Raw genomic sequence first — 26,058 nt, 5'->3', positions numbered from 1 at the left:
GAGTATCCCGTGGTCCCGAAGCATTTCCTTTGAAAAAATTAAGTGTCCAAACTACAGGTGGTGTAGCTTGCTTAACAGCCGGGATAATCCGCTGACTAGCAGACACTGCTACTAGGCACAAAGTATTTCCTGGGCTAGATGCAGTTAAAAATTTGTAACTAGATACTCTCATTGGATGCTGAGAAAGCATTCCATAGAGTCTCCTGGCACGCCATATATGATTCTCTTAAAAAGCTTGGGGTAGGGGTCTAGGGGACCCTTTTATAGCCAAAATCACGGCCCTGTATCACAATACGTCACCTAGGCTGAAGATAAATGGAACTGTAGCACCCTGAGGGCTCCGTTGCTACAGAGGTATTGCACCTCACCCAGAGGTGTGATATCTCACTCTCAGGTAAGGATGGAGTGTGGATCAGGACCCGACACCTGCATGCATTACACCACATTGCCGTGGGGCAGGGCGACCAATATGCCTCTGAGATGGGCACGACAGTCCCTGTCCCTGGCTGGAGTGGGGGGAGGGAACACTGAGGAAGGGGAACCCTGTAGTGCAGGAGCAGGGAGGAAGCAGTTCCTGGGTGCATTGAGAAGGGAGTATAAAAGGTGGGCACCATCTTAGTTCAGTGCAGAGAAGTCTGAGCAGAAGTGGCAGGGAGCAGGGGCTCTGCATGAGCTCTGCTCCGGAGGCGGGCCTAGTAACAGAGGCCCAGGCCTGGAAGAGGGAGAAGGAAGGAAGAGGAGCGGAGAAGGCTCCAGGAACGAGGAATGAAGGGATCCCAGGGGTGCGGATGGGCGAGTCGCCACCGCACGCCCGAATCCACCTGCGTGGAGGGGTCAGGCCAAAGGGGTAGACCTGTCCCCGAAACTAGTGGAGGCAGGAAACGACCCTCAGCTAGAAACCGGAGGCTGTGACATTTTATGTGGTGCAGCCCCTCGCTACACTCGCTAGGAAGGCACCACATAGGGTCAGGGAAACTGGCGCCAAGTTTACCAAGAGGAGGCCCGAGGCAGCCGGACAGAAGGGTTGGTAAGAAAGGCCAGACAAAGGACACACAAAGGGGGTCCTGTGAAGCGCTCCAAATTATCTGGGAGTTGTCTGAGCCCCTCACCTGGTGAGCACAGTACGACGTGGGCAGCCGTTACCTACAGACGTGGTCTGGATAATAATAACTGTGAGTAAAGGTCCTGGACTGCATCACTGACTCCGTGTCGTTACTGCTGCTGCCCTGCACCATCACCCCCATCCTCCGCATACACTGCCCTGAAGCTATGCTACGCTCTGCTGCACCCACAACACCAGCCTCAGCGGTCTGCCCTGCAGCGGCGGTTCACTCTGACCGCAATCCACGGGTGGCGTAGTCGGACATTTAAACATCAAAACCACATAAATAGTTCCGCCACTGGTTTGACCACCCTGAGCTACGGAACCGGGTCGCCGCCACGAAGACTACAACCACCAGCATCCACCAAAAAGGGTCCTGCTCCGGGTGTCCCAAGGCCCAGGGGGTGCATCAGAACATTTTCATCACCTTTCACAATCACCAATGGGACAAGGCAGGGATGTCCTCTGTCCCCTCTCTTATACATCCTAGTGATGGAGCACCTGCTCTCATCAATTCGCCATAACCCCAATATTAGGTGGATTGAGGTGGGAGGCACCGAGTACAAGTGCTCTCTATTTGCTGATGATGTCCTAGTATATATCACTCAATCACATATATCCATCCATGCTATTATGGCTGAAATAGATCACTTTGTTACATGGTAAAATTTTAAAATCAATGCAGCGAAGTCTGAGGCCCTCGATATCTCCCTCCCCAAATCCATATAGGATTCCATCCAGTCCAACTTTCCCTTTGCCTGGCCCTCACAGGGTATCAAATACTTAGGAATTCCTATTCATAGAGACCTCTCCCATCTATGTTATCTTAATTTTGGGCCCTTTATTGAACAACTCCATACAGACCACGGTTGGCAAGTTAGAACTGTAAGATTCACTACGTGAACCACTGGTGTTTTGTGGAAAAGCACATGTACACTGTGTTCCAAATTATTATGCAAAAAGTGTTTAGGAGTGATAAGGGAAGAATTTGTTTGTTTGTCAGTTAAACTCATTGATGGTGATGTGTGTCAGGGCTCTTTATATCACTGTAAGCAATTGCAGACACCTGTGCTAATTAGTTTGGCAGGTGTGTCCAATGAAAGGCAAGACTACTTAAGAAGGCTGTCTCACATTGCAGCCTACATTTTCTGCCAAAATGGGAAAGAAAAAGGATGTGTCGGCTGCTGAGAAGCAACAAATTGTGGAGTGTTTAGGTCAAGGCATGACTACAATCAACATTGTGCGATGATCAGGATGAAGTGTCTTGGCAATCAAGAAGTATGTAGCTGATTCACAGTACACACGTGTGCGTGCTGATAAGGACAAATTGAGGACTCTTTCCTACAGGCAATTATGTCAGGTTAAAAGAGCAGCGGCAAAAAGCCTTGTCATAGCAGCAGACAAGTTTTTGAAGCTGCTGGTGCCTCCAACGTCCCCCGAACAACAAGATGCAGGGTCCTTCAGAGGTTTGCAGCTGTGCATACGCCATCCTGTCGACCTCCTCTATCCACTTCACACAAGCAGAAACGGCTCCAGTGGGCTAAACATTACATGAAGACTGATTTCAAAACTGTTTTGTTCACGGATGAGTGCCGTGCAGCGCTCGATGGTCCAGATGGATGGAGTGGAGGATGGCTGGTTGATGGACACCCCACGCAAACACGGCTACAGCGCCAACAAGGAGGAGGTGGAGTAATGTTTTGGGCTGGAATCATGGGGAGAGAGATTGTCGGCCCCTTTAGGATCCCTGAAGGCGCTAAAGATGAACTCCATAATGTATGTGGATTTTCTCAAACAGCACTTCCTGCCAGGGTTCAAGAAGAAGAACCGTGTATTTCACAGCAAGATCATTTTTTTGCATGATAATGCACCATCTCATGCTGCACATAAAACATCTGCATCTCTGGCTGATATGGGCATAAAAGGGGACAAACTTATGGTGTGACCCCCATGCTCCCCTGACCTCTACCCCATTCAGAACCTCTGGAGCATCATCAAAAGGAGTGTCTATGATGGCGGGAGGCAGTTCACATCTAAGCAACAGCTCTGGGAGGGTATTCTGTCCTCATGCAAAACAATTGAAGCAGAAACCATCCAAAACCTGACAAATTCAATGGACGAGAGAGTTCAGAAGCTCCTTTCGAACACGGGGTCCTATGTGAAAATGTAACATCACCTAGAATAAAGTTTTGAGTTGAAAACTGTTTGATTTCAGTTTCTAATAACGTGCTAATGCTTATAATTTCAAAAATGACAATTTTTTTGGTCTTTATTAAAATGAAAAGGTTGATCGAATAGTTTGGGGGATCTAAGAGCGTGGCAACCCAGTAGTCATGATTACTTCGAATTCTGACAATATGAGGGTCATGTTGCAGGTAGTGCAGCAAGAAGGCACTTATGTGTCTTGCGCATCTCGGAGCCCCAAAATTATTTTCCGGGCTAGATGCAGCTAAAAATTATTATTAATTTTAAATCTGGTGGAGCTTAGTATAGATGGCCTAATAGGATCAGTGCTGCACACTGCTACAAAGCCCAAATTATTTTCCAGCCAAGATACAGATAAACATGATTAGTAATTTTAAATCTGGTGGAGCTTATTATAGATGGCCTAATAGAATCAGTGCTGCACACTGCTACAAAGCCCAAATTATTTTCCAGCCAAGATACAGATAAACATGATTAGTAATTTGAAAGCTTAAAACGGTTGGTAGGGTGATTTTAACCAATCATCAAGCTTTTACTCTCCCCAGGATGACACAGGGGTAGAAAAGTCGTTTCGGATCCATGATTTGTGCATCTTTATGAACGTGAGTCTGTCTACATTATCAGTGGAGAGCCGCGTGCGCTTGTCTGTCAGCACACCACCAGCAGCGCTGAACACACGTTCAGACAGAACGCTGGCTGCGGGGCATGACAAGATTTCCAAGGCGTAAGTGGCTAGCTCCGGCCATTTATCCAGATTGGAAGCCCAAAAAGAGCAAGGGTCCAGTGACACAGTCATGGCTTCAATGTTTACTTGGAGATACTCCTGTACCATCGTCTCTAGGCTTTGACTATGTGTCAGACTTCTTGTCTCCTGTGGCCTTGCCAAGGATGGGCTAAAAAAGTGGTGAAATGATTCCGCAAAATTGATGTTACCAGCAGATACTGTGGTTCTGTTACGGTTTGAGTGCTGAATACTTGACGGTCCCACGGTTGGCAAGTTGGAACTGTGAGATTCACTACGTGCACCACTGGTGTTTTGTGGAAAAGCACATGTAAGATTCTGCAACAATCTCTGCTGATACTCCTGCATGCGTGCATCCGTTAATATGGCAGGAATAATTTTGGCAAATTTACTTTTGTACCGGGGATTTAACAGTGTGGCAACCCAGTAGTCAGGATTATTTCTAATTCTCACAATTCGAGGGTCATGTTGCAGGTAGTGCAGCAAGAAGGCACTCATGTGTGTTGCGCATCCAGGAGCACCAAGTCCCTGTTGTGTTGGTGGCGAGGTAACAATCATGCTTCCTTCCTCTGTCCTCTCCCCCAACCTCGCACAACAGAAATGTGATCAAGGTCTCCCTCATCTGATGAGTCTTCCATCAGTTCGTCCTCCACTTCTTCCTGGGCTCCTGCACCTTCCTCACTAGTTTGGCTGCTACCATGCGCCCTGGTAAAACCATCTCCCCCACCCTCACATGCCTGCCGCCTTGGGGCTGCCGACCGTCTGGACCTTGCAGATGTTAGCCCTTCCGCATACAACTCCTCCTCCTCTACTTCCTCCACCTCCTCTTGTGCCACCACCTGACTCCGAATTCTGTTTAACATGTGCTCCAGCATGTAAATCACCGGAATAGTCATGCTGATAATGGCATCGTCAGCACTAAACATCTTCGTCGCCATTTCAAAACTGTGCAGAAGGGTGCATAGGTCCCTGATCTGAGACCACTCCTCCAGCGTGATTTGCCCCACCTCTGGATCTCGTTGGCCCAGGCTATACGTCAGAACGTATTGCACCAGGGCTTGTCGGTGCTGCCACAGTCGCTGCAACATGTGCAGAGTTGAATTCTACCGGGTAGGCACATCGCATTTTAGCCGGTGAAGTGGCAGGCCCAACGACTTCTGTAGAGATGTAAGTTGCTGAGCTGCGGGATGCGAACGGTGGAAGTGAGCACACAGCGACCGTGCCCTCTGCAGAAGGCCATCTAGTCTGGGATAGTGGGCTAAAAATTGCTGGACAACCAGGTTCAACACGTGACCCATACAAGGCACGTGTGTGACATTGCCCCGGCGAAGGGCCGCACCCAGGTTTGCAGCATTGTCGCACACGGCCTTCCCTGGTTTCAGGTCCAGTGGAGACAACCATTCATGAAATTGGTTCTCCAGAGCTGACCACAACTCCTCAGCTGTGTGACTCACATTTCCCAGACATTTCAAGGTAAAAACCACCTGATGACCTTGAGCCCTACTGCCAGCATAGTAAGGAGGTGTGCAGGATCCCTTCTGCGCAGTTAGAAAGCTTGTGGCATAACCAGACAGGCTTTGGGTGCAGGTGGAAGACCGAGAGGAGGTTGAGGAGGCAGAAGCAGTGGAGGAACTTTGACATAAAGAGGATTGACGCACAACTCGTGGGGACGGCAAGACTTGGACAGCAGCCCCTTGTCCTGCTGTCACCATAGTTACCCAGTGCCCAGTCAGTGACATGTAACGCCCCTCCCCTGTCCATGCCTACTCGTCCAAGTGTCTGTGGTGAAATGCACCCTGTCACACACAGAGTTTCTCAAAGAAGCGGTGATGTTGTGTGCGACATGCTGGTGGAGCGCAGGCACACCTTTCTTTGAGAAGTAGTGCCGACTGGGCATCTGGTACTGGGGCACTGCGACGGACATAAGGTCTCGAAAATCCTCTGTGTCCACCAGGCGGAAAGGCAGCACTTCTGTAGCCAAGAGCTTGCAGATGGTGAAATTCAACCTCTTAGCTTTCTCATGGCTAGGAGGAAATGGTCTTTTACTTGTCCACATCTGAGGGACCGAGGGCTGGCTATTGTGCTTAGACGGGGTTGATAAGGGTGTCCCCGGCAAACTGCCGGTCTGTGAGGAAGATGCAGGCGGACATGTTAGGTTGCCTTGATCCAAAGGTGGTGCTATGGATGTCGGACAGCGCTCAACACCAGCTGGTGTTACCACCTCCAAAGAAAATGATGACCTGCCAATCACGCTGGCTGTTGCGGGTAAAGAGGTGGCAGGTCTGCGCCCCAAAACAGGTGTGACTGCTGTCCCCCCAGTCACAGAGGATGAAGAGGCCGCAGATGCACAAGATATGGCAGAAGGTGGTTGGCCCGGCCGGCTAGGCTGCATTGTAGCACACTGAGCTTCCCACTGCAACTTATGCTTCATGTCCATGTGCCGGTTCATGCATGAAGTACTCAAACTATGTATTTTTTGGCCTCTACTTAGCTTTTGCTGACAAATGTTACAGATAACACGAGTTGGGTCATCTTTATCGATCTGAAAAAATGCCCAGGCTATGCAAGGCTTAGCACCCATGCGACCTGAAGAGCCACCACGACTTGTGGTGAGAGGCAGAGTTGTGTTTGAGGATGCAGTTGTTGACGTGCTTCCAGTACTACGTCTCTGTCCAGGAAGGCGCAAGCTGACCTCGTCGTCACTAGCATCTTCCTCCACCTCCTCTGCTGACCTCATCTCTTGGCTGACTGTGGGTTGACAGTAAGTGGGATCTCCAACCTCATCATCATCACCCTGTGCGTTATCACACCCGTCGTCCTCAGAGCCAACCTGTTCCTGCCCTGACAAAAAACTAAAGTTGTCGCTCCAATCAGGTATTTGAGTCTCATCATCATCTTCCTCATTGTCTCCACCAACAGGAGTTACAGTTTGGGAATGAGGGTCTACATTATGGTCAGAACCTTCTGCGTCTGGTCCTGGATCCGACTCATAAAGATTCTGGCATCAGTGCAGATCATTTCCTCGTCTGGATTCACAGAAGCGCTGGAGTCGACCTCTGATTCCCAGGCTATAGTATGAGTAAACAGCTCTGCAGACTCAACCATCTGTTCTACCTCATACTCAGACGGGCAGCTGGAGATTTGGGAGCTGTGAGGAAGCAAGTGCGATTGGGGTGACACCTTTGAGGACTGGAGTATTTGTGATGTTGAAGTTGATGTGGAGGAGAGCCCACTTAAAGGAGCACTTGATATCCGTTGAAGCACCTGCTGTTTTTGTGCCTCATCTGGAATTTGTAGCGATTGGCGTGGCCGTAAGAAAGGGATCTTATCACATTGTCCGCTAAAAGAAGTAGACATTTTAGTTTGGCTGGAAGATGGTCTTTCTTCTGCAGATGTTACTGTTGCTTTAACACCTACCCCACGGACACAACCTTTTTTCCTCTTCCCAACACGCCTATTCCCCTTTCCACCAGCAGCAGGCCTTTTTCCACTCATTTTGGTGGTTAACTAATTCACAACTCTGGAGTTGTTTGAACAAAAAAACAATGGATGGGAACCGAGCAGAGCTGAGTGGCCAAACTGTGGTATTAGGCCAAAACTATTGGCTGGGTTAGATGCAGAAAAAAATTATATTCGATTTGCAAACTGATGGAGGTCAGTATAGATGGACTAATAGAACAAGTCCCACACACAGCTAGAAGCCCAAATATTTTTTCAGAGGTAGATGCAGAAAAAAAATTTATTCAGTTTGCAACCTGATGGAGGTCAGTATAGATGGACTAATAGAGAAAGTCCCACACACTGCTAGAAGGCCAAATATTTTTTCAGAGCTAGATGCAGAAAAAAATTATATTCAGTTTGCAACCTGATGGAGGTCAGTATAGATGGACTAATAGAACAAGTCCCACACACAGCTAGAAGCCCAAATATTTTTTCAGAGGTAGATGTAGATAAAAATTATTTTTAATTTGCAACCTGATGGAGGTCAGTATAGATGGACTAATAGAGAAAGTCCCACACACTGCTAGAAGGCCAAATATTTTTTCAGAGCTATATGCAGAAAAAAATTATATTCAGTTTGCAACCTGATGGAGGTCAGTATAGATGGACTAATAGAACAAGTCCCACACACAGCTAGAAGCCCAAATATTTTTTCAGAGGTAGATGCAGATAAAAATTATTTTTAATTTGCAACCTGATGGAGGTCAGTATAGATGGACTAATAGAGAAAGTCCCACACACTGCTAGAAGGCCAAATATTTTTTCAGAGCTAGATGCAGAAAAAAATTATATTCAGTTTGCAACCTGATGGAGGTCAGTATAGATGGACTAATAGAACAAGTCCCACACACAGCTAGAAGCCCAAATATTTTTTCAGAGGTAGATGCAGATAAAAATTATTTTTAATTTGCAACCTGATGGAGGTCAGTATAGATGGACTAATAGAGAAAGTCCCACACACTGCTAGAAGGCCAAATATTTTTTCAGAGCTAGATGCAGATAAAAATTATTTTTAATTTGCAACCTGATGGAGGTCAGTATAGATGGACTAATAGAGAAAGTCCCACACACTGCTAGAAGGCCAAATATTTTTTCAGAGCTAGATGCAGAAAAAAATTATATTCAGTTTGCAACCTGATGGAGGTCAGTATAGATGGACTAATAGAACAAGTCCCACACACAGCTAGAAGCCCAGATATTTTTTCAGAGGTAGATGCAGATAAAAATTATTTTTAATTTGCAACCTGATGGAGGTCAGTATAGATGGACTAATAGAGAAAGTCCCACACACTGCTAGAAGGCCAAATATTTTTTCAGAGGTAGATGCAGATAACAATTATTTTTAATTTGCAACCTGATGGAGGTCAGTATAGATGGACTAATAGAGAAAGTCCCACACACTGCTAGAAGCCCAAATATTTTTTCAGAGCTAGATGCAGAAAAAAATTATATTCAGTTTGCAACCTGATGGAGGTCTGTATAGATGGATTAATAGAACAAGTCCCACACACAGCTAGAAGCCCAATATTTTTTCAGAGGTAGACGCAGAAAAAAAATATATTCAGTTTGCAACCTGATGGAGGTCTGTATAGATGGATTAATAGAACAAGTCCCACACACAGCTAGAAGCCCAATATTTTTTCAGAGGTAGATGCAGAAAAAAAATATATTCAGTTTGCAACTTGATGGAGGTCAGTATAGATGGACTAATAGAGAAAGTCCCACACACTGCTAGACGGCCAAATATTTTTTCAGAGCTAGATGCAGAAAAAAATTATATTCAGTTTGCAACCTGATGGAGGTCAGTATAGATGGACTAATAGAAAAAGTCCCACACACTGCTAGAAGCCCAAATATTTTTTCAGAGCTAGATGCAGAAAAAAAATATATTCAATTTGCAACCTGATGGTGGTCAGTATGGATGGACTAATAGAATGATGCTATGCCCAAAAGATTTTACTTCACTAGGTGCAGTAAAAAAATTGGTATTCTATACACAGGTGGTATATCTTGCAACACAGATAGGCTACTCCACTGACTAACACACTCTGCAATAGGCCAAAAAGGATTAGCTTTGCTAGATTCAGCCAAATGCTGTGAAAAAACTTGCACAGCACTGGCACAGACCTGCCTGGCAAAAACTGATAGGAACTGATGTAACCTAGTCCTGAAAAGGACTGCAATTACAATTAGTTTTTACTCCCACAATCTATCTATTTAAGAGCACAGACCTGCCTGATAAAAGTCGTAGTAAATGCTGTAACCTAGTCCTTAAAAGGACTGCAATCACAACTATTCCCTACTCCCAAGCTATCTGTAGATTTGTGCGAAAATTGGCTTGAAATTAACAAGGTATAGCGCACACAGCAACAGCGGTGCCGTCTAACACGCAGCTGCAGCAGTGAGAAAATAGTGGCGACGGGGAAAATGGCTTGGTCTTATAGGGCAAGGACATGTGACATACACTGCCAATGACACATGCCCTTGCTTGTGTGAAAAAAAGCACTTCGCTCCGTGTGTGCTCTGCTGATAGGCTGACAGATTGCACCTCCCCACTGTAAATGCGGGAAAGAGAAAAAAAAAAGGAGATCTTCATTATTCCTGCAGAGATCCATCCCCTGCCCCTCCCCCCACCCCGCTGTACACTCAAACTGCGTATTAACATTAATTTTCATCATTACTGAGAAAAAATCCAGTTATGATTTTGGTGCATGAACAGTTATCGAACATAACCTCGAACAGCCGAATTTTTCTCAAATCGTTCGTGTTCGCCGAACGGCTTGAACACCACCCAAAACAGCTCGAATTTGAGATTGGCGAACAGTTCGAGTAGAACAACGCTCATCTCTACTGGTGAGTACCATTGCATCTCTGGAGAGACCTGAAAATGGCTGTCCACCAACATTCACCATCCAACCTGATGGAATTGGAGAGGATCTGCAAGGAAGAATGGTAGAGGATCCCCAAATCCAGGTGTGAAAAACTTGTTGCATCATTCACAAGAAAACTCATGGCTGTACTAGATGAAAAGGGGGCTTCTACTCAATACTGAGCAAAGAGTCTGAATACTTATGACCATGTGATATTTCAGTTTTTCTTTTTTAATAAATTTGCCAAAATTTCTACATTTCTGTTTTATTTCAGTCAAGATGGGGTGCAAAGTGTACATTAATGAGAAAAAAAAATGGACGTTTAAGAATTTACCAAATGGCTGCAGTGAAGCAAAGAGTGAAAAATTCAAAGGGATCTGAATACTTTCCGTACCCACTGTATCTAGTGATTAGCAGCCTTCATAACAGTGGTACTATACCAGGGAGTGTATGCAGGTGTGAGGATGAACTTGTCTGGCGAAAAGACACCCAATCGGACAGTGCTCTTATGACAGGTCACTGACCTGCCTCCTATTTTACCAAGCCCCGCACTCCTAGATGCATTATGTAAAATAGGAGGCAGGTCAGTGAACGAACAGTGAGCTGTTATAAGAGCATACAGATGAATATTTAAGCAGAGCATCAGATAGAGCACCCCCATGGGCTGCCCCTGAGAACGAGCATATAATTATCTCCAAACTGAAATGAAAGATTACACAAGAAACCCAGGACAGATTTCATCAAACAAGGTATCACTTTAATCAGTGTAATGTCGCCCACCTGACAGTGTACGTAGTTAACTGAGCACAATCCTTCTGACAGGTGTGCTTTAAATTGGATTACCTTATTGTGTGTGCTTTCACCACAGCTCTTACTTCTTATTTAGTGAATCTGACAGAGGCTATATGGCTAAGTCTTAGCTATTTTAATTTTGCATACATTGACAATGCTTAGCAGAAGCTTAGTCATGACAATCTTCAATGGACATCTACCTACAACTCTACTCACAATTCAAAATTGAATTATGGTATTTGGACTATGACTTGGCTACTTCATTGTTGTTTTTAATCTATTAATGATGCTATCTCTTTATATTTGTAGTTGTAGTCTTGCTGGTGAATGAATGTCTCAAGTTGCAGTTCTCTTGCATACTGCAGCAGGTTTTCCTTCAGGATTTTTCTGAATGTTTCTTCTTTCCATTCACTTTATCGTTACAAAGCTTTGAAGGCTGACAACAAAGAAGAATTCTCACAGCATGATTCTGCCATCTCTATAATTCAATTTAAATGGGTTGTCCACCACTCGGACAACACCTTCTGAATCCTTATGTTTCCCACCAGCAAGATAATAACACTTATACTCACCACTGGGACCAGCACCATTGCAGCAGTTTCAACACTGCCTTTCCCGGGGTTGCATAACACTGTTATGTCACTCAATCCCGGCGGCCAATCAGCGCTGGCTTCTCTGTCCCCTATTTCAGACAAATCAATAAAATCCAGAGGAAGTGTGAGAGTTGTTGTAACTCTCACTTCCCCCAGATGTCAGTTAAATTCGTAAGGGATGACAGTCAAGCCAGCGTTAAATGGCCACAGGGATGGCGTGACATAACAATGTTACTTGAGTCCCAGGAGAGCCAGTGCTGACAAAGCTGGGACAGTGCTGGCATTGTAGATGAATAAATGTGTCATTATATTACTGTGGAGAAACATAGGGTTTCAGAAGGGGTTGTCCAAGTAGGACTTTAAGGACTTTTACATTGATGGCCTATCCTTAGGATAGGTTATCCAAAACTGATCAGTCGGAGGTGTAACACCCAGCACCCCAACCTGATGAGCTATTCCCAATGCTGAGGTCAGCTGGAAGTCCTCTGTTGCACAGTTGCACAGCTTAATCAGCTGTATAGTGGCCACAGTCAGATACTGCACATTCACCCCCTATTGATTCCAATAGGGTACAGATGTACAGTACATGGCTGTGGCTTCTAAACAGTTGACAGAGCTGTGCTGAGCAGCTCTGCAATTAAGCTTTTCTACATGCTGACTTCTGACACTGTTGGCCCATTTCTTCATCTTGCTGCATGTCAATTCAAAATACTAATGTGAACAAGGAGGACTGAAATGTCATTTTGAGCATTGTGACATTATTTTGCATTTATACGGTTGTGGATTAATGCATTCTAAATGCAATTATAGTGCTGTGGTTAATTCATTATATACTGTACTGTTTAATATTTTTCCTATCATTGAGCACTAACATTTATATACTAATTTGCCAACCATAAAAAATTATATAAACTCTTGCATTGGGAAAAGCTGACCAACGGTGGTGCCAGGTGTTACAACCCCACCGATCAGATATTGTTGGCCTATCCTAAGGCCACATTTACACATTCAGTATTTGGTCAGTTTTTCAGAGTGGAACAATCAGAGGAAAAGAATAATAGAAACATGTCACCACTTCTGTATTTTTCACCCACTTCTGTATTTTGCTTACAAATACTAATGTAAAATACTGACCAAATACTGGACATGTGTACGTGGCCTAAGGATAGGTCATCAATGTAAAAATCCAAGACAACACCTTTAAAGGGGTTGTCCAATACTAGGACAACCCCTTCTTGATCTAAATGTTTGGCCTCAATAAAAAAAAAAGTTTATACTCACCTCCAGTGCTTGCGCCGTTCCAGCTGTGTCGGCACTGGTCCTCCCGGGGCACCCGTGCAGTTGATGTGACACCTGAGCCAGGTGCTCAATCAGCGCTGGCATCACTGTTCCTGCCTTTTATCGATTTGAACATGAAGAGGAAATCTGGGCTGCAGCTGATCTCTGACTTCCTTTCATGTTCAATTTGTCCAAAGGCAGAGACAGTGATGCCAGTACTGATTGAACGCCCGGCTCACATGTAACAACAACTGCACGGGAGATCCGGGACCGCAAGTGCCAACACCGCTGGAATGGCGCAGGCACAGCAGGGAAGTTTAAGCTTTTTTTATTTTATTGGGGCCAAGCGTGGAGAATGACAAGGAGTTGTCCTAGTACTGGACTACTTCTTTAAGGATTATGCAATGCCTAAATAGACCAAACATACAGCATCCTATGTAATCTACTGATGTAGCATGCACCTCTCAGTAGAAAGTATGTGAGTGTCCGCCTACCAATCAACATAAGTGAGCTACAACATTTAGTATAGCACTTTGGCGTTCTCTTAAAGTTGGGCTCAACAGTTTCAAAAACAATATTGTTATTATTATGAAGGCTTTTTGTTTATAATGCTTGCCTAGCTGAAAAGGCATCCTTATCTGGACCAAGATGAAAGCAGTAGACATGAAACTATTCAACAACTTTCTTGTGCTTGCAATGGAGGCAAACTTAGAACTTCAAGATCATCAAAGCATAACTTGTATTATATACCTTAAAAAGACAGTCAGAGGCAGCCGTCAGAGGCAACCAAACAATAAAGCAAAATATCAAAAAGAATCGCCAATGATTCACTGCTCAATCGTGAAAAACATAAACATATATCACTAGTCCACGTAAATATAAAGCACAAAGATGCTGCATACTATCACATAATTTGGTTTAAAAACAGGAATCAAAAATATCACCATAAAACACTGATGACTGCCATATTGGTCATAGCTGGTAGGTTGGAGATGCGATTTGTATGTGGGTCCAATCATCAATAGCAAAAGGAGAATGGTTCCTCTCCATATAATTGTCCTAGTAGAGGCTAATTTTACCCAAAAAGACACATTTGGCTTCATTGCCTGATGTGGTTGATCCAGTCAAAACCTTCCCCTTTAATACACAACACCTACAGCTCTGGCAAAAATTAAGAGACCACTGGAAAATTTTCAGTTTCTCTGATTTTTCTCTTTATAGGTATATGTGGCACCCCAGGGGGTCTGGTTGCCACAGTGGTAGAAATACCATGTCTGAGTGGGAGCATGTGTTTTCCTGGTCAGTAGCACTATTGCATGCAACGCCTCCTGCCCTAGTCCAGGGAGGGGAGGAACCTGCCATTTATAAACTGGATCTGGGGCGGGGTTAGGGAGTAGTTCCAGAGGAAGGGACAGAGGAGCAGCAAGGAGCTCTGTAGGAGACAGGAGATGAAGGCCAGAGACTGGAGCTAGCAGAGCTCGTCCTGGCCGAAGACGCAGAGAACCGGACACCGGAGTCCGAGGCTGTGAGGATATCCACATTCAGCAGCAGAAACCACCTGGCAGGGGATTTCAAGTCCTCTGGCCATAGTAAGCCCGGAGGCTCAGTCACACGCAAGTAGTGTTGAGCCACCCCCGTAGTGTTCGAGTTCGGTTCGGTTCGTCGAACACCCGTGTGTTCGCCGAACTGTTCGTCGAACTGTTCGTCGAACACCTTCGAACACCGTTAAAACCAATGGCAGGCAAACAAAAACACATAGAAACACATAGAAAACACCTTCAAAGGTGTCCAAAAGCTGACAAACTGCTCAGAAGACACAACTAACACATGGAAAAGTGACAAGTACATATAGTCATGCGAAAAGAAAAGAGGTGGAGGAGTAAAAGGAGGGGGAGACACAGATATAGGCATGTCATGCCCTTCTAAAATCCAAAAAGTAAGAAGCCGAGACGGCCAGTCCGCTCCTGCCCGTGCCACCTCCGTGTCGCCGGGTTTGTGCCAGAGCCGCGGTGAACCCTGACGGCCAGCCCCCCTCTCCCAATACTGGTGCCTGTCCGCTGGTGGGTCGAGAGAGCCCCCCTGTGGTGGAGGCAGCTCTAAGCTTTTTAATTTAAATTGTCGCTCTAATTTGAATGAATACACTTTAAATCCATTTACAAGGATCTATTGGAGGGCAAGTCTCATGCCAGCAGCCGCGTAATTCCAGCTCCAGTAGCGTCCACTAAAGCTGCTGCAGTTAAAAAGCTTTTATAAGGATCGAGCTCGGCTGTCCACCGCAAGGCATCCTAGTGCCAGTCCCAGCCCCTATGCCTTGGGGTGCCTCCTGATGCTCTTCACTGAGTATCCCGTGGTCCCGAAGCATTTCCTTTGAAAAAATTAAGTGTCCAAACTACAGGTGGTGTAGCTTGCTTAACAGCCGGGATAATCCGCTGACTAGCAGACACTGCTACTAGGCACAAAGTATTTCCTGGGCTAGATGCAGTTAAAAATTTGTAAGTAGATACTCTCGTTGGATGCTGAGAAAGCATTCCATAGAGTCTCCTGGCACGCCATATATGATTCTCTTAAAAAGCTTGGGGTAGGGGTCTAGGGGACCCTTTTATAGCCAAAATCACGGCCCTGTATCACAATACGTCACCTAGGCTGAAGATAAATGGAACTGTAGCACCGAGGGCTCGGTTGCTACAGACGTATTGCACCTCACCCAGAGGTGTGATATCTCACTCTCAGATAAGGATGGAGTGTGGATCAGGACCCGACACCTGCATGCATTACACCACATTGCCGTGGGGCAGGGCGACCAATATGCCCCTGAGATGGGCACGACAGTCCCTGTCCCTGGCTGGAGTGGGGGGAGGGAACACTGAGGAAGGGGAACCCTGCAGTGCAGGAGCAGGGAGGAAGCAGTTCCTGGGTGCATTGAGAAGGGAGTATAAAAGGTGGGCACCATCTTAGTTCAGTGCAGAGAAGTCTGAGCAGAAGCAACAGGGAGCAGGGGCTCTGCATGAGCTCTGCTCCGGAGGCGGGCCTAGTAACAGAGGCCCAGGCCTGCAAGAGGGAGAAGGAAGGAAGAGGAGCGGAGAAGGCTCCAGGAACGAGGAATGAAGGGATCCCAGGGGTGCGGACGGGCGAGTCGCCACCGCACGCCCGAATCCACCTGCGTGGAGGGGTCAGGCCAAAGGGGGAGACCGGTCCCCGAACTAGTGGAGGCAGGAAACGACCCTCAGCTAGAAACCGGAGGCTCTGACATTTTATGTGGCGCAGCCCCTTGCTCCACCCGCTAGGAAGGCACCACATAGGGTCAGGGAAACTGGCGCGAAGTTTACCAAGAGGAGGCCCGAGGCAGCCGGACAGAAGTGTTGGTAAGAAAGGCCAGACAAAGGACACACAAAGGGGGTCCTGTGAAGCGCTCCAAAGTTATCTGGGAGTTGTCTGAGCCCCTCACCTGGTGTGCACAGTACGACGTGGGCAGCCGTTACCTGCAGACGTGGTCTGGATAATAAGAACTGTGAGTAAAGGCCCTGAACTACATCACTGACTCCGTGTCGTTACTGCTGCTGCCCTGCACCATCACCCCCATCCTCCGCATACACTGCCCTGAGGCTATACTCCTCCCGTGGGGAGTTATGCTACGCTCTGCTGCACCCACAACACCAGCCTTAGCGGTCTGCCCTGTAGCGGCGGTTCACTCTGACCGCAATCCACGGGTGACGTAGTCGGACATTTAAACATCAAAACCACATAAATAGTTCCGCCACTGGTTTGACCGCCCTGAGCCACGGAACCGGATCGCCGCCACGAAGACTACAACCACCAGCGTCCACCAAAAAGGGTCCGGCTCCGGGTGTCCCAAGGCCCAGGGGGTGCGTCAGAACATTTTCATCACCTTTCACAATCACCAATGGGACAAGGCAGGGATGTCCTCTGTCCCCTCTCTTATACATCCTAGTGACGGAGCACCTGCTCTCATCAATTCGCCATAACCCCAATATTAGGTGGATTGAGGTGGGAGGCACCGAGTACAAGTGCTCTCTATTTGCTGATGATGTCCTAGTATATATCACTCAATCACATATATCCATCCCTGCTGTTATGGCTGAAATAGATCACTTTGTTACATGGTAAAATTTTAAAATCAATGCAGCGAAGTCTGAGGCCCTCGATGTCTCCCTCCCCAAATCCATATAGGATTCCATCCAGTCCAACTTTCCCTTTGCCTGGCCCTCACAGGGTATCAAATACTTAGGAATTCCTATTCATAGAGACCTCTCCCATCTATGTTATCTTAATTTTGGGCCCTTTATTGAACAATTCCATACAGACAACAGTTGGCAAGTTAGAACTGTAAGATTCACTACGTGAACCACTGGTGTTTTGTGGAAAAGCACATGTACACCGCGTTCCAAATTATTATGCAAAAAGTGTTTAGGAGTGATAAGGGAAGAATTTGTTTGTTTGTCAGTTAAACTCATTGATGGTGATGTGTGTCAGGGCTCTTTATATCACTGTAAGCAATTGCAGACACCTGTGCTAATTAGTTTGGCAGGTGTGTCCAATGAAAGGCAAGACTACTTAAGAAGGCTCTCTCACATTATTAAGCAGCCTACATTTTCTGCCAAAATGGGAAAGAAAAAGGATGTGTCGGCTGCTGAGAAGCAACAAATTGTGGAGTGTTTAGGTCAAGGCATGACTACAATCAACACTGTGCGATGATCAGGATGAAGTGTCTTGGCAATCAAGAAGTATGTAGCTGATTCACAGTACACACGTGTGCGTGCTGATAAGGGCAAATTGAGGACTCTTTCCTACAGGTAATTACGTCAGGTTGAAAGAGCAGCGGCAAAAAAGCCTTGTCATAGCAGCAGACAAGTTTTTGAAGCTGCTTGTGCCTCCAACGTCCCCCGAACAACAAGATGCAGGGTCCTTCAGAGGTTTGCAGCTGTGCATACGCCATCCTGTCGACCTCCTCTATCCACTTCACACAAGCAGAAACGGCTCCAGTGGGCCAAACATTACATGAAGACTGATTTCAAAACTGTTTTGTTCACGGATGAGTGCCGTGCAGCGCTCGATGGTCCAGATGAATGGAGTGGAGGATGGCTGGTTGATGGACACCCCACGCAAACACGGCTACAGCGCCAACAAGGAGGAGGTGGAGTAATGTTTTGGGCTGGAATCATGGGGAGAGAGATTGTCGGCCCCTTTAGGATCCCTGAAGGCGCTAAAGATGAACTCCATAATGTATGTGGATTTTCTCAAACAGCACTTCCTGTCATGGTTCAAGAAGAAGAACCGTGTATTTCACAGCAAGATCATTTTTCTGCATGATAATGCACCATCTCATGCTGCACATAAAACATCTGCATCTCTGGCTGATATGGGCATAAAAGGGGACAAACTTATGGTGTGACCCCCATGCTCCCCTGACCTCTACCCCATTCAGAACCTTTGGAGCATCATTAAAAGGAGTGTCTATGATGGCGGGAGGCAGTTCACATCTAAGCAACAGCTCTGGGAGGGTATTCTGTCCTCATGCAAAACAATTGAAGCAGAAACCATACAAAACCTGACAAATTCAATGGACGAGAGAGTTCAGAAGCTCCTTTCGAACAAGGGGTCCTATGTGAAAATGTAACATCACCTAGAATAAAGTTTTGAGTTGAAAACTGTTTGATTTCAGTTTCTAACAACCTGCTAATGCTTATAATTTCAAAAATGACCATTTTTTTGGTCTTTATTAAAATAAAAAGGTTGATCGAAAAGTTTGGGGGATCTAAGAGTGTGGCAACCCAGTAGTCATGATTACTTCGAATTCTGACAATATGAGGGTCATGCTGCAGTAGTGCAGCAAGAAGGCACTTATGTGTCTTGCGCATCTCGGAGCCCCAAAATTATTTTCCGGGCTAGATGCAGCTAAAAATTATTTTTAATTTTAAATCTGGTGAAGCTTATTATAGATGGCCTAATAGGATCAGTGCTGCACACTGCTACAAAGCCCAAATTATTTTCCAGTCAAGATACAGATAAACATGATTAGTAATTTGAAAGCTTAAAACGGTTGGTAGGGTGATTTTAACCAATCATCAAGCTTTTACTCTCCCCAGGATGACACAGGGGTAGAAAAGTCGTTTCGGATCCATGATTTGTTCATCTTTATGAACGTGAGTCTGTCTACATTATCAGTGGAGAGCCGCGTGCGCTTATCTGTCAGCACATCACCAGCAGCGCTGAACACACGTTCAGACAGAACGCTGGCTGCGGGGCATGACAAGATCTCCAAGGCGTAAGTGGCTAGCTCCGGCCATTTATCCAGATTGGAAGCCCAAAAAGAGCAAGGGTCCAGTGACACAGTCGTGGCTTCAATGTTTACTTGGAGATACTCCTGTACCATCGTCTCTAGGCGTTGACTATGTGTCAGACTTCTTGTCTCCTGTGGCCTTGCAAAGGATGGGCTAAAAAAGTGGTGAAATGATTCCGCAAAATTGATGTTACCAGCAGATACTGTGGTTCTGTTACGGTTTGAGTGCTGAACACTTGACGGTCCCACGGTTGGCAAGTTGGAACTGTGAGATTCACTACGTGCACCACTGGTATTTTGTGGAAAAGCACATGTAAGATTCTGCAACAGTCTCTGCTGATACTCCTGCATGCGTGCATCCCTTTCTATGGCAGGAATAATTTCTGCAAATTTACTTTTGTGCCGGGGATCTAACAGTGTGGCAACCCAGTAGTCAGGATTATTTCTAATTCTCACAATTCGAGGGTCATGTTGCAGGTAGTGCAGCAAGAAGGCACTCATGTGTGTTGCGCATCCAGGAGCACCAAGTCCCTGTTGTGTTGGTGGCGAGGTAACAATCATGCTTCCTTCCTCTGTCCTCTCCCCCCAACCTCGCACAACAGAAATGTGATCAAGGTCTCCCTCATCTGATGAGTCTTCCATCAGTTCGTCCTCCACTTCTTCCTGGGCTCCTGCACCTTCCTCACTAGTTTGGCTGCTACCATGCGCCCTGGTAAAATCATCTCCCCCACCCTCACATGCCTGCCGCCTTGGTGCTGCCGACCGTCTGGACCTTGCAGATGTTAGCCCTTCCGCATACAACTCCTCCTCCTCTACTTCCTCCACCTCCTCTTGTGCCACCACCTGACTCCGAATTCTGTTTAACATGTGCTCCAGCATGTAAATCACCGGAATAGTCATGCTGATAATGGCATCGTCAGCACTAAACATCTTCGTCGCCATTTCAAAACTGTGCAGAAGGGTGCATAGGTCCCTGATCTGAGACCACTCCTCCAGCGTGATTTGCCCCACCTCTGGATCTCGTTGGCCCAGGCTATACGTCAGAACGTATTGCACCAGGGCTTGTCGGTGCTGCCACAGTCGCTGCAACATGTGCAGAGTTGAATTCCACCGGGTAGGCACATCGCATTTTAGCCGGTGAAGTGGCAGGCCCAACGACTTCTGTAGAGATGTAAGTCGCTGAGCTGCGGGATGCGAACGGCGGAAGTGAGCACACAGCGACCGTGCCCTCTGCAGAAGGCCATCTAGTCTGGGATAGTGGGCTAAAAATTGCTGGACAACCAGGTTCAACACGTGAGCCATACAAGGCACGTGTGTGACATTGCCCCGGCGAAGGGCCGCACCCAGGTTTGCAGCATTGTCGCACAAGGCCTTCCCTGGTTTCAGGTCCAGTGGAGACAACCATTCATGAAATTGGTTCTCCAGAGCTGACCACAACTCCTCAGCTGTGTGACTCACATTTCCCAGACATTTCAATGTAGAAACCGCCTGATGACGTTGAGCCCTACTGCCAGCATAGTAAGGAGGTGTGCAGGATCCCTTCTGCGCAGTTAGAAAGCTTGTGGCATGACCAGACAGGCTTTGGGTGCAGGTGGAAGACCGAGAGGAGGTTGAGGAGGCAGAAGCAGTGGAGGAACTTTGACATAAAGAGGATTGACGCACAACTCGTGGGGACGGCAAGACTTGGACAGCAGCCCCTTGTCCTGCTGTCACCATAGTTACCCAGTGCCCAGTCAGCGACATGTAACGCCCCTGTCCATGCCTACTCGTCCAAGTGTCTGTGGTGAAATGCACCCTGTCACACACAGAGTTTCTCAAAGAAGCAGTGATGTTGTGTGCGACATGCTGGTGGAGCGCAGGCACACCTTTCTTTGAGAAGTAGTGCCGACTGGGCATCTGGTACTGGGGCACTGCGACGGACATAAGGTCTCGAAAATCCTCTGTGTCCACCAGGCGGAAAGGCAGCATTTCTGTAGCCAAGAGCTTGCAGATGGTGAAATTCAACCTCTTAGCTTTCTCATGGCTAGGAGGAAATGGTCTTTTACTTGTCCACATCTGAGGGACCGAGGGCTGGCTATTGTGCTTAGACGGGGTTGATAAGGGTGTCCCCGGCAAACTGCCGGTCTGTGAGGAAGATGCAGGCGGACATGTTAGGTTGCCTTGATCCAAAGGTGGTGCTATCGATGTCGGACAGCGCTCAAGACCAGCTGGTGTTACCACCTCCAAAGAAAATGATGACCTGCCAATCACGCTGGCTGTTGCGGTTAAAGAGGTGGCAGGTCTGCGCCCCAAAACAGGTGTGACTGCTGTCCCCCCAGTCACAGAGGATGAAGAGGCCGCGGATGCACAAGATATGGCAGACGGTGGTTGGCCCGGCCGGCTAGGCCGCATTGTAGCACACTGAGCTTCCCACTGCAACTTATGCTTCATGTCCATGTGCCGGTTCATGCATGAAGTACTCAAACTATGTATTTTTTGGCCTCTACTTAGCTTTTGCTGACAAATGTTACAGATAACACGAGTTGGGTCATCTTTATCGATCTGAAAAAATGCCCAGGCTATGCAAGGCTTAGCACCCATGCGACCTGAAGAGCCACCACGACTTGTGGTGAGAGGCAGAGTTGTGTTTGAGGATGCAGTTGTTGACGTGCTTCCAGTACTACGTCTCTGTCCAGGAAGGCGCAACATGACCTCGTCGTCACTAGCATCTTCCTCCACCTCCTCTGCTCACCTCATCTCTTGGCTGACTGTGGGTTGACAGTAAGTGGGATCTTCAACCTCATCATCATCACCCTGTGCGTTATCACACCCGTCGTCCTCAGAGCCAACCTGTTCCTGCCCTGACAAAAAACTAAAGTTGTCGCTCCAATCAGGTATTTGAGTCTTATTATCGTCTTCCTCATTGTCTCCACCAACAGGAGTTACAGTTTGGGAATGAGGGTCTACATTATGGTCAGAACCTTCTGCGTCTGGTCCTGGATCCGACTCATAAAGATTCTGGGCATCAGTGCAGATCATTTCCTCGTCTGGATTCACAGAAGCGCTGGAGTCGACCTCTGATTCCCAGGCTATAGTATGAGTAAACAGCTCTGCAGACTCAACCATCTGTTCTACCTCATACTCAGACGGGCAGCTGGAGATTTGGGAGCTGTGAGGAAGCAAGTGCGATTTGGGTGACACCTTTGAGGACTGGAGTATTTGTGATGTTGAAGTTGATGTGGAGGAGAGCCCACTTAAAGGAGCACTTGATATCCGTTGAAGCACCTGCAGTTTTTGTGCCTCATCTGGAATTTGTAGCGATTGGCATGGCCGTAAGAAAGGGATCTTATCACATTGTCCGCTAAAAGAAGTAGACATTTTAGTTTGGCTGGAAGATGGTCTTTCTTCTGCACCTACCCCACGGACACAACCTTTTTTCCCCTTCCCAACACGCCTATTCCCCTTTCCACCAGCAGCAGGCCTTTTTCCACTCATTTTGGTGGTTAACTAATTCACAACTCTGGAGTTGTTTGCACAAAAAAACAATGGATGGTAACCGAGCAGAGCTGAGTGGCCAAACTGTGGTATTAGGCCAAAACTATTGGCTGGGTTAGATGCAGAAAAAAATTATTTTTAATTTGCAACCTGATGGAGGTCAGTATAGATGGACTAATAGACCAAGTCCCACACACCGCTAGAAGCCCAAATATTTTTTCAGAGCTAGATGCAGAAATTTTTTTTAATCAATTTGCAACCTGATGGAGGTCAATATAGATGGACTAATAGACCAAGTCCCACACACTGCTAGAAGCCCAAATATTTTTTCAGAGCTAGATGCAGAAAAAAATTATTTTTAATTTGCAACCTGATGGAGGTCAGTATAGATGGACTAATAGACCAAGTCCCACACACCGCTAGAAGCCCAAATATTTTTTCAGAGCTAGATGCAGAAAAAAATTATATTCAATTTGCAACCTGCTGTAGGTCAGTATAGAAGGACTAATAGAACAAGTCCCACACACTGCTAGAAGCCCAAATATTTTTTCAGAGCTAAATGAAGAAAAAAATTATTTTTAATTTGCAACCTGATGGAGGTCAGTATAGATGGACTAATAGACCAAGTCCCACACACTGCTAGAAGCCCAAATATTTTTTCAGAGCTAGATGCAGAAAAAAATTATTTTTAATTTGCAACCTGATGGAGGTCAGTATAGATGGACTAAAAGACCAAGTCCCACACACCGCTAGAAGCCCAAATATTTTTTCAGAGCTAGATGCAGAAAATTTTTTTATTCAATTTGCAACCTGATGGAGGTCAGTATAGATGGACTAATAGACCAAGTCTCACACACTGCTAGAAGCCCAAATATTTTTTCAGAGCTAGATGCAGAAAAAAATTATTTTTAATTTGCAACCTGATGGAGGTCAGTATAGATGGACTAATAGACCAAGTCCCACACACTGCTAGAAGCCCAAATATTTTTTCAGAGCTAGATGCAGAAAAAAATTATTTTTAATTTGCAACCTGATGGAGGTCAGTATAGATGGACTAATAGAACAAGTACCACACGCTGCTAGAAGCCCAAGTATTTTTTCAGAGATAAATGAAGAAAAAAATTATTTTTAATTTGCAACCTGATGGAGGTCAGTATAGATGGACTAATAGACCAAGTCCCACACACTGCTAGAAGCCCAAATATTTTTTCAGAGCTAGATGCAGAAAAAAATTATTTTTAATTTGCAACCTGATGGAGGTCAGTATAGATGGACTAATAGACCAAGTCCCACACACCGCTAGAAGCCCAAATATTTTTTCAGAGCTAGATGCAGAAAAAAATTATATTCAATTTGCAACCTGCTGGAGGTCAGTATAGAAGGACTAATAGAACAAGTCCCACACAGTGCTAGAAGCCCAAATATTTTTTCAGAGCTAAATGAAGAAAAAAATTATTTTTAATTTGCAACCTGATGGAGGTCAGTATAGATGGACTAATAGACCAAGTCCCACACACTGCTAGAAGCCCAAATATTTTTTCAGAGCTAGATGCAGAAAAAAATTATATTCAGTTTGCAACCTGATGGAGGTCAGTATAGATGGACTAATAGAATGATGCTATGCCCAAAAGATTTTACTTCACTAGGTGCAGTAAAAAAATTGGTATTCTATACACAGGTGGTATATCTTGCAACACAGATAGGCTACTCCACTGACTAACACACTCTGCAATAGGCCAAAAAGGATTAGCTTTGCTAGATTGAGACAAATGCTGTGAAAAAAACTTGCACAGCACTGGCACAGACCTGCCTGGCAAAAACTGATAGGAACTGATGTAACCTAGTCCTGAAAAGGACTCCAATTACAATTAGTCTTTACTCCCACAATCTATCTATTTAAGAGCACAGACCTGCTTGATAAAAGTCATAGGAAATGCTGTAACCTAGTCCTTAAAAGGACTGCAATCACAACTATTCCCTACTCCCAAGCTATCTGTATATTTGTGCGAAAATTGGCTTGAAATTAACAATGTATAGCGCACACAGCAACAGCGGTGCCATCTAACACGCAGCTGCAGCAGTGAGAAAATGGTGGCGATGGGGAAAATGGCTTGGTCTTATAGGGCAAGGACATGTGACATACACTGCCAATCACACATGCCCTTGCTTGTGTGAAAAAAAGCACTTCGCTCCGTGTGTGCGCTGCTGATAGGCTGACAGATTGCACCTCCCCACTGCAAATGCGGGAAAGAGAAAAAAAAATGGAGATCTTCATTGTTCCTGCAGAGATCCATCCCCTGCCCCTCCCCCCGCCCCGCTGTACACTCAAACTGCGTATTAACATTAATTTTCATCATTACTGAGAAAAAATCCAGTTATGATTTTGGTGCACGAACAGTTATCGAACATAACCTCGAACAGCCGAATTTTTCTCAAATTGTTCGTGTTCGCCGACCGGCTCGAACACCGCCCAAAACAGCTCGAATTTGAGATTGGCGAACAGTTCGAGTAGAACAACGCTTATCTCTACACGCAAGGGACCGGTACCGCCATCGAGGAGCGGAAGGTACCAAGGGCCCCAAGTCACTAGCCATACGGGTGAGCACCACACGGTACACTCAGGGACATGGGCTACTACACGACTACAGCACGGTAGCCAGGAAGAGTGCAGTCAGACGGGAAGGTCTACACCTCCTCCTGGCCAGGGGGACTCTTGTTCGCTCACAGACTGACCAGGCCTCTAATGTTAGCCAGTACTCCCGGCAGGGCCTTCTTCATTACCAACAGTAAAGGCCCTGGACTGCATTGCACGGACTCTGAGTAATTTCTGCTGCGCCCATGCACCACAACCCTCACCATCTACACACGCTGCTCTGAGGCTATACTCCTCCCGTGGGGAGTTATACTACCCTCTGCTGCGCACACAACATCAGCCTCAGCAGTCTGCCCCGCAGTGGCGTTTCCCAGTGACCGCAATCCACGGGTGGCGTAGTCGGACATTTCAACATTAAAAACCAAGTAAACAGATCCTCCACTGGTTTGATCACCCTGAGCCACGGGACCGAGTCGCCGCCACGGAGACTACAACCCCTGACATTACATAGAGACCTGGCTCCAGGCATTCCCCCACACACGGCCCAGGGGGCGCATCATATATTTTTGAGTAAAATGTACATTGTTGTTTTAGTCTATAAACTACTGAC

Source organism: Phyllobates terribilis, unplaced genomic scaffold (assembly GCF_046119375.1).
Source record: "Phyllobates terribilis strain yellow unplaced genomic scaffold, ASM4611937v1 Scaffold_4__5_contigs__length_816908805, whole genome shotgun sequence".
Lineage (NCBI taxonomy): Eukaryota > Metazoa > Chordata > Amphibia > Anura > Dendrobatidae > Phyllobates > Phyllobates terribilis.
The sequence above is the reverse complement of the archived record's forward strand: the minus strand, read 5'-3'. Positions refer to the sequence as shown.